The sequence below is a fragment of the Saccoglossus kowalevskii genome, chromosome 2 (assembly GCF_978046115.1).
Source record: "Saccoglossus kowalevskii chromosome 2, keSacKowa6.1, whole genome shotgun sequence".
In the NCBI taxonomy this organism is placed as follows: domain Eukaryota; kingdom Metazoa; phylum Hemichordata; class Enteropneusta; family Harrimaniidae; genus Saccoglossus; species Saccoglossus kowalevskii.
The window spans coordinates 511,916-519,971 of NC_140642.1; the positions used below are offsets into that span (position 1 = coordinate 511,916).

General features: G+C 38.2%; 1 long non-coding RNA gene across 2 annotated transcripts; it reads left to right on the top strand.

Annotated features, from left to right (window-relative positions):
- The first annotated feature begins 1,809 nt into the window (after window positions 1–1,809).
- LOC144357997 (uncharacterized) lies at window positions 1,810–7,770 on the top strand. Of its 2 annotated transcripts, none has more exons than XR_013421783.1 (4): window positions 1,810–1,918; window positions 5,173–5,457; window positions 6,648–6,873; window positions 7,457–7,770. It is a non-coding gene; the product is annotated as an uncharacterized LOC144357997 (long non-coding RNA). The 2 variants fall into 2 exon arrangements; XR_013421782.2 differs by having other exon boundaries at window positions 7,460–7,770.
- The last annotated feature ends 286 nt before the right edge of the window (window positions 7,771–8,056 follow it).

Genomic DNA, 8,056 nt, shown 5'->3' on the forward strand with positions numbered 1-8,056 from the left:
ATTCGGGATGAATGGTGGAACTATTGATAGAACGACTTTAGTTGCCGGTTTTACAAGCGGCTCAACATAAACAAAAGAATGACCAATTGTGCTCAAACCAGCTGCACAACATTCCTTGACTGATTGTATGGAGTCCAGAAAAACAATTACGCTTCCACTAACCCTGGATGCAGCCACATTATTTTTTGAGTCAATTACCTCAGAAATAGCACGGACGTAACTTTTGATACCAACACCATCAATGGATTCGCATTTGATGCCATGTTTGCGGGTCAAACCCGCAAATGGATTGCCACGTTGTTGACTTGTGGGGCCGCCATCTTAGCTGCACCGCCACGTCAGTCAAACTGAAAGCGGATAATGAAATCAAAGAAAAGTACGGCAGCTTTTGCAAAGAAACAAAAATAGCTCAATAAATGAAGGCGGGAAACGTTTATAAAACAAATTAAACCACAAAAAGTACTCACAAAAGTCTTTGACAGGTGAAATTCGCTCAAAAGTCAGGAGCTCCAGAGACAAGCGTGTGTATGCTAATTTACATACATACATACATACATGATATTTGTTTTATTCTCAGTTAAAATAATATACAATTTACATTCTATTTACATTTATATGATTCGAGTCAGCAATTCGAAGTAGTTCATCAGTTCGTTATATGCGAAAAATGATCATTAAATGTTATGACATTATAATGTTATATTCATAATATGAAATAATAAAATATTTTGATGGCCTAATGATTATTGTTCCGGTTAATGTTCCTCAGTGTCCATATGTGTAATTCCAGGTTAATCCAGTAGTGACTCCATGTCGGCTTACGTGATGTAGTCTGGGAAGATGAGTTCTTGCTGTTCACCAAGCGTTGCCAAGGCGTCATTGATGCACCATTGGGATTCGAATATATTCAATGACCGGGTGAGTACACGATATTTATACTCGGATGTTACTCTCGATTTGATTCGAGACTTGTAGCATTCTAGGATATCAGTTTGTGATAGGTCTTTAATTTTATTGTAACGAGTTACATGTATAGCCGATTTTAGAGTTGTGAGTACATAACAGTATAATCGGTGAATCATGGAGGTTTTTTTTCTTTAGTGTTGGTCCGTGAATATAATGTATAAGTGGGATTGTATCCTGAGATAAAAGTTTGTTTGCAAAGATTTTTAATTGAGAGAAGGCAGGCCCAAGTCTTGGACACTCCAAGAAAATGTGAGCTAGGTCATCTAGGTCATTGCAAAACAAGCATTTATTCGACTGTTGAAAACCAGAGTTATAAATGTAACCGCCTGTAGGATACGCTCCATGGAGTAGCCGCCACTGGAGGTCACCATCTTTTTTATAGTAGGTGTGAGATAGCAGTGAAGAAAATTGGGCTTTTCAGTTGGATGTAGAGCCAAGATATCTTTCCATACAGTTTCATAGCGTGTTGCAACTTTTATTATAGTAATTTTTCTTTGTGAGGAATTTATATATATCACCCTTTTCTTGTTTATATATAGCACAATTTAAAAGGATGTCATTGTCATCGTCTCGGTAAACAAGTTCAAGAGAGTAGCTGTGATAATGAATACATATGTCGTCAGAAGGAGGATATTGATTAATAATGGGTTTCTACGTTTGGGGTTTAGAATATGTTATCAAATCTAGGAGGATATTGATTAATAATGGGTTTCTACGTTTGGGGTTTAGAATTTGTTATCAAATCTAGAGCTATAGCAAGAACTCGTTTAGAATAGATAGGAACGATTTCGTGGAGTTTGTCAATTCCTAACCAGTTATTTCCACCATATCCTAGCAGGTCGCCGATTTTTGTAATACCAGACTGGCGGAAGGGAAGCAGGTCAAGCGGTCTGTTTTGAACTGGGTGTAAAACAAGTGGATTAAAGAAAAGTGGTTCCTGGGAAATATCCTGGTATGTGTCTGGTTCGTCTTTTCTAATTGTGTTAATTGATGACCATGCGTTTATGAGACTGGAGTAAAAATAACAGTGTTGAAAACAGGAATATCAATAATAAACAGTTGTTTATTATAATTCAGTCCATGAATACTTTTAAGAAAATAATCCGTGAAGGTAAAACATTGATGTTTTGACCCAGCATAAAGGTATCTTTGGATATATTGGAGACGAAAAGCTAGTATGCGAGTAGGCAAGTGTATTAAACCATGACCGCCCTCACTCGGTAACATATACACTGACGAAACCCAATGAGGGTCCTACTATTTAACGCCCGAACACGCGAGGGAGTGTCCGGGGACGCGCGGAGGCGAACAGGGGGGAATACCTAACGCGCGGGGCAGCGGCAGCAATCCTTGTACTGTATAATATTCGTTTATGCTCATAATTTGAACTGGGGTGGCGAATTCGAGCAGCTATCCACACTTTTTATGATCGACGCCCGGGCATTCCGGCGAGTCGAGTCCGCCACGTTGTTTACTAATTTTGGTTAGCGTTTAACAATAGGACAATACCATTCGATCCATGGGGGTGACAGTCCTACGAATGTTTCATTGTTAACGGCAGGTTACACTAGCGCACCAGAAGCATGTGTGCGAATAGAGGTCATAGCCGTCGCATCGCGATTTTATAGTAGCTCACATACCGGACTCACACCCTGCTCGGGGATCATGTGGTCTGTGTTACGAGCCCGGCCGTTACAAATTGGTCTGGGATCAGCTTGTAAATAATCTACTGTAACTATACACTGCACAAACAAACTACAAGAGATTCCATAAAATAGAAATACAAGGTGGCGTTTATCACGCCATTAATTTATTCAAGACCTTTTGTTACCTGTTATAGTTCCAAACAGAAACAACAAATGCTTTGTCTCTCGACGCAACTCGCCCTGGTTATGTAAATGTTTTCCCTTACCATCAGGCTCCAAGCCGGAACAAATGACAACCTTTTTTTTCTGAATTACACAAGTTCATCATATTTGGTATGTCATGTTTATTTGAAGAAAAAAAACGTGCCTTGCTTGGGTTGAACCACAGTTACTAAAAAATAGTGACCATGGTTGAACTGAATTAGGGACAGTGTATAATAACAACCTTTATTGATATCGTATCCCTTCTGGGATCTAGATTAGAATACAATAAGGATATAAGGAACAATAAAATACATAAGTAATAATAATAATAATAATAAAAAAGAAATAAATAGTAATACTGTGCACGAGATTGACCAAACTCTGTGTTTTCGACAAGAGGTATAAACCAGGTTTACCGTAAACTGCGTGTACAATAAGAAATTTACCGCATGCTGTAAGAGTGGGGACAGGGGGTGGGTGACTGGTACAGGAAATAAAATAGGCATCTTAAGTTTTTACAGGAAGTTACCATTTACAGTAAAAAAATCGATTTTTACACTTAAAGATATATTTGATATTTTGTGTTTAAGAATCTATATTGAAAGCTTAATGTGGAAAATGCTTTATACACTTACAAAATATACGATCTTTGTACAAATCATGGATGAATAAAACGGTTGATTACATTTTAAATCTTGTCCATGGCTACGAATATACGTTTTTTATTTGTTTGAATTACATTACAAAGTATAAAAACATTGGACGAAAATATCCCCTCTGTACCGTACACGAGATTTACCGAACTCTGTACCGTTCACGATATTTAACCGTATGCGATATTCTTAGGATACCGACTTTATTGCAAGTGTGCGTAGCATTGTCACCTGCATACAATGCTGTGTTTACGGGGACACATAACAATGAGAAAACAACATGAGGTGAATAATTTCTGCGTAACAGACGTCTTACATGGTCATTTTTAAATGAATCTTACTAAACAATACTACGGGAGTCTCGCCACACTTGCACAAACTTGTCCTGTCCTTGTCCTTCGACAATGTCGGCACATTCGTAGGACTATCACCCCCATGGATCGAATGGTATTGTCCTATTGTTAAACGCAAACCAAAATTAGTAGTAAACAACATGGCGGACTCGACTCGCCGGAATGCCCGGGCGTCGATCATAAAAAGTGTGGATAGCTGCTCGAATTCGCCACTCCGGTTCAAATTTTGAGCATAAACAAATATTATACAGTACAAGGATTGCTGCCGCTGCCCCGCGCGTTAGGTATTCCCCCCTGTTCGCCTCCGCACGTGCCCGGACACTCCCTCGCGTGTCCGGGCGTTAAATAGTAGGACCGCCCAATGACGTCCTTGCCAGAAAAAGTTTAGCAGTATAGTTCGCAATTGTTCAACTGTATCCGTTGGTGGACATAAACAAACAAACTGATGAAACAGTTTCGAGGCAACAAGTTGGTTGATAACTAGAGTGCGCCCTCTGTAGGACATTGCTGGGGCATAACGTGACCACCATTCTAATTTTCTTTCAGTTTTTTCAACAATATCCCCCCAGTTTTTCATTAGAAATGTGTTGTGGTTTCCAAGTAAAATGCCCAAGATCTTCAAACCGTCGTTACACCATGACATACCAAGGGGAAGATCAGTACGTTGTTTCCATCTTCCAACCCAAAGACCTTTTGATTTCAAAAAATTGACACGCGAATTACTCGCATTTTGATACACTCGTAACCATTTGTCCAGCTTGGCGAAATCGTCATTTTCAGTGAGAAAAAAGCTCACATCATCCGCATAAGCAGTCGTAATGACACGTTTCCCATTAGAGTTTCGGATGTTAATGCCTCGGATGTCGCTTTCTGTTCTAATTTTATGTAACAGGGGCTCTATTGCGATTGAGTATAATTGACCAGACAATGAACATCCCTGTCGTATCCCGCGTTTGAAATCTATAGGGCTGATAAGTGCATTGTTGATCCTTACCAAGCTTTGAGTATTTGTATAGATCAGCTTGATTTTACTGGTAAACTGATCTCCAAAACCAAAGGCTTGCAGGGTGTTAATTAGGTATCCATGGTGAATCCTGTACAATGCCTTTGTTTGATCAAGCGACACGATACAGAGAGGCAAGTTATTATTGGTATAAGATATTACGTCTCAAACGAGGTTGAAGTCAAATATTTGTCTCCCCATGATGGAATATGTCTGATCTTCATGTATTATATTTGGTTATGCAGGTCTGAGTTTGAGTGATAATGCCTTGGTAAGTATCTTATAATCTGCGCATAATAAACTTACGGGCCTCCAGTTTTTTAGTTGGTTATTGTTTCCATTTTTAGGCAGAAGAGAAATTACAGCCCGGCGACACGATAGGGGCAGTTCACTGTCTTCGATCGAAGCTGAAAGTACTTCAAGGAGATCATTGCTAAGGACGTTCCAAAAACGTTTATAAAACTCTCCTGGGAGCCAATCTATTCCTGGTGTTTTACCGTTAGATAGTAGTTTTACGGCGATGGTTAACTCTTCATGAGAGACGGGGGCGTCAAGATCATCTTTCATGGATTCACTGAGTTGAGGAAGATGGGAAAGTATTTTATTTTGAGAGTCGCTACATAATGTATCAGGTGAGAAAAGGTTACAATAAAAATTACGAACCATTTTTCTAATCTCAATTTGAGACTCTGTCATTGACCCGTTATTTCGTTCAAGATGACTTTTCGATTTCCTTTTTGCTTTTCAGTGTCATGAAAGAAAGCAGTGGGGGCGTCGCTCTCGTTGGGTTATCTGTGTCGTGCTCTCACTGCTGCGCCCTTCGCTTCAGATTTAATAAGTTTTTCGTGCATTGATTTCTTTTCTTGTAAAATATCATGTAGTAGCGGGTCTTGCTCAGCTTCGCGTTCAATATGTTTAATCTCGTTGTGAAGATCTTGTTTAATATGTTTAAGGTTAGCACTAAGCTTTGTGATGTACTGTTTTGTTAGCCCTCTGATATTGTGTTTTTCAATGTCCCACCACTGTTGTATTGTTTGAAATCGTGTTTTTTCATTTCTCCAGTGTTGCCCGTATTTGTCAATAATGTCACAGTAATCATTGTCGTTAAGTAAACTGGTGTTAAGACACCATACAGGATTGCGTGTATTTATGTCTTTAAAGGAGATACACATTTGGACAATATGATGATCAGAGAAATTAAAATGTGGATGAATTGAACAGTGTTTAACACGGGAAATTATAGACTTTGAGACAAGGAAGGTATCAATGAGCGATTTACTGTCATTTCTCGACCATGTATATTGACGAGAACTGTGGTTTAAGTAATGCCACGAATCGATGAGTTTAAAGCGAGACAAGATACCTGAAAGAAATTTTGACGAAGCAGGATGTAGCTCAGGGCTGTCAGCCCTATCAAGTAAATGATTTAGAGTGCAATTTATATCCCCTCCTATAACAGGATCGTTAGTTAATCCGTTTAAAAAATGTTTTATTAGAGTTTTAAAAAAGATAAGACGCTCATTTCTGTTTGTGGGAGTGTACACATTTATTAAATGAACAGGTGTACCGTCAATATGTACATGTACATGTAGCATATGCCGGGGAACAATATTCCTATGATCAACAATACGAAAATGTTTATTAGGATTAAACAGAATGGCGGCACCCGCCGAGTGAGAGTTAGCATATGAAAAAAGGATTGATCTCTCCATACTACTTGCCATGTTGATTCATCTGAACGTGTTGTGTGAGTTTCATGCAGAAAGTAGAAGTCACATTGATGGTTTATTTTCAGAAACTCAAAAAGCTGATATCTTTTTAGGGAATCCAGACATCCGTGAACGTTCCATGTCAAACCAGAGAAATTAGCCATGATTAAGAGAAGAGTAAATATCGTGCACATCAGGCAAGAAAACACAAGACATATATACGCCCGTTTCTGAAATCCAAGTAAAAAGAAGACAAGGAAAATCAAAGTGAGAAAAGCAAATCCGATCATCGCAAAGTACCAACAGAGCCATAATTGTAGACCATATGAAGAAAATGAGGTAAGTTATACTAAAGTTTAATAATAATTTATTCATGTGTAAGATATTAGTTTCTCGAAAAATACGAGGAACAACCATGATGAGAATAATATTGTCAGTGTTATTTAAATTAATTTTATTTCTTGACATAGATGGTGAAAAAATCACACATGAATGATAAGATGCTAAATAAGTATGCAATATATCAATGTTTATTTTATTAATACAAGTCGTTACAAACAGCATTATGTCTTTTTCTTCTTTATCAGTTTTGGAATGCCACGTTTTTAATTTAATATACTAGCATTTGGTTTTTCAGTAGCTTCGTCAGTATTATCTTCTTCTTTTTGTGATATTTTGAGATGGTAAGACACAAGCTTTGCAGTCATGCGTTGCACTCGAACCTTTTCCTTATGTGGCATATCGGTGTTCTTACGGACGTGATTAATGGAACGAATAAGTGTTTTCAGATCCGGACAGAAGGCGGTGGCATGTTCGACTATTCGTTTAGAATTATAGGATTTTTTCAGGAAAGATAAAACAGATTCATTCGAAAGCATCTTGCCGTGCGACTCCCGCTCATCCATGTCTTCATTTTGTTCAGTAGGGTTGTTGAATCGCAGTCAATCAAAAGAATCAAAGGGATCAACAAAGGTAGAAGGAGAGCAAAGAGAAAGAAGAAATAAAGGTATTACCCGAAGGTGTTGAAATTGAGGGAGGGGGTTAGTACCCTCTCCTCATCGATGTTTTTATCTTTTTTAGTAGCATTGTCAAGGACGTCATCGAGAACACTGTTAACAACAGCTGCAGATTCATTTTGAGTTACGTCATAATTGCCTGTTTTTTCAGCAACAGCTTTGTTTTCTATATTAAGGTTATTTGCATAAAAGGCATCTTGACGTGTCGAGACTTCAATAACATCGTTTTAGTCGGTTTGTGTTACGTTTTCATCATTATCTGTGGTTACTATAGTATTATCGATTTCCATGTTGTTTCCATCGTCGATATTGATTGCTGTTTTCGACTGATCGTTTTCATCACGTGTTTCGTTGTCACCAGTTTTATTTATATTTTGATCATTTTGATCGCCACGTGTGCTTGGTCTCAGTTATTACTCTAATTGAACTAACCACTCGACCATATTTTTTCAATTAGGCTTCAATGATATAGTCCGGTATGAAGGGTGGTACACCAGATAAAATTA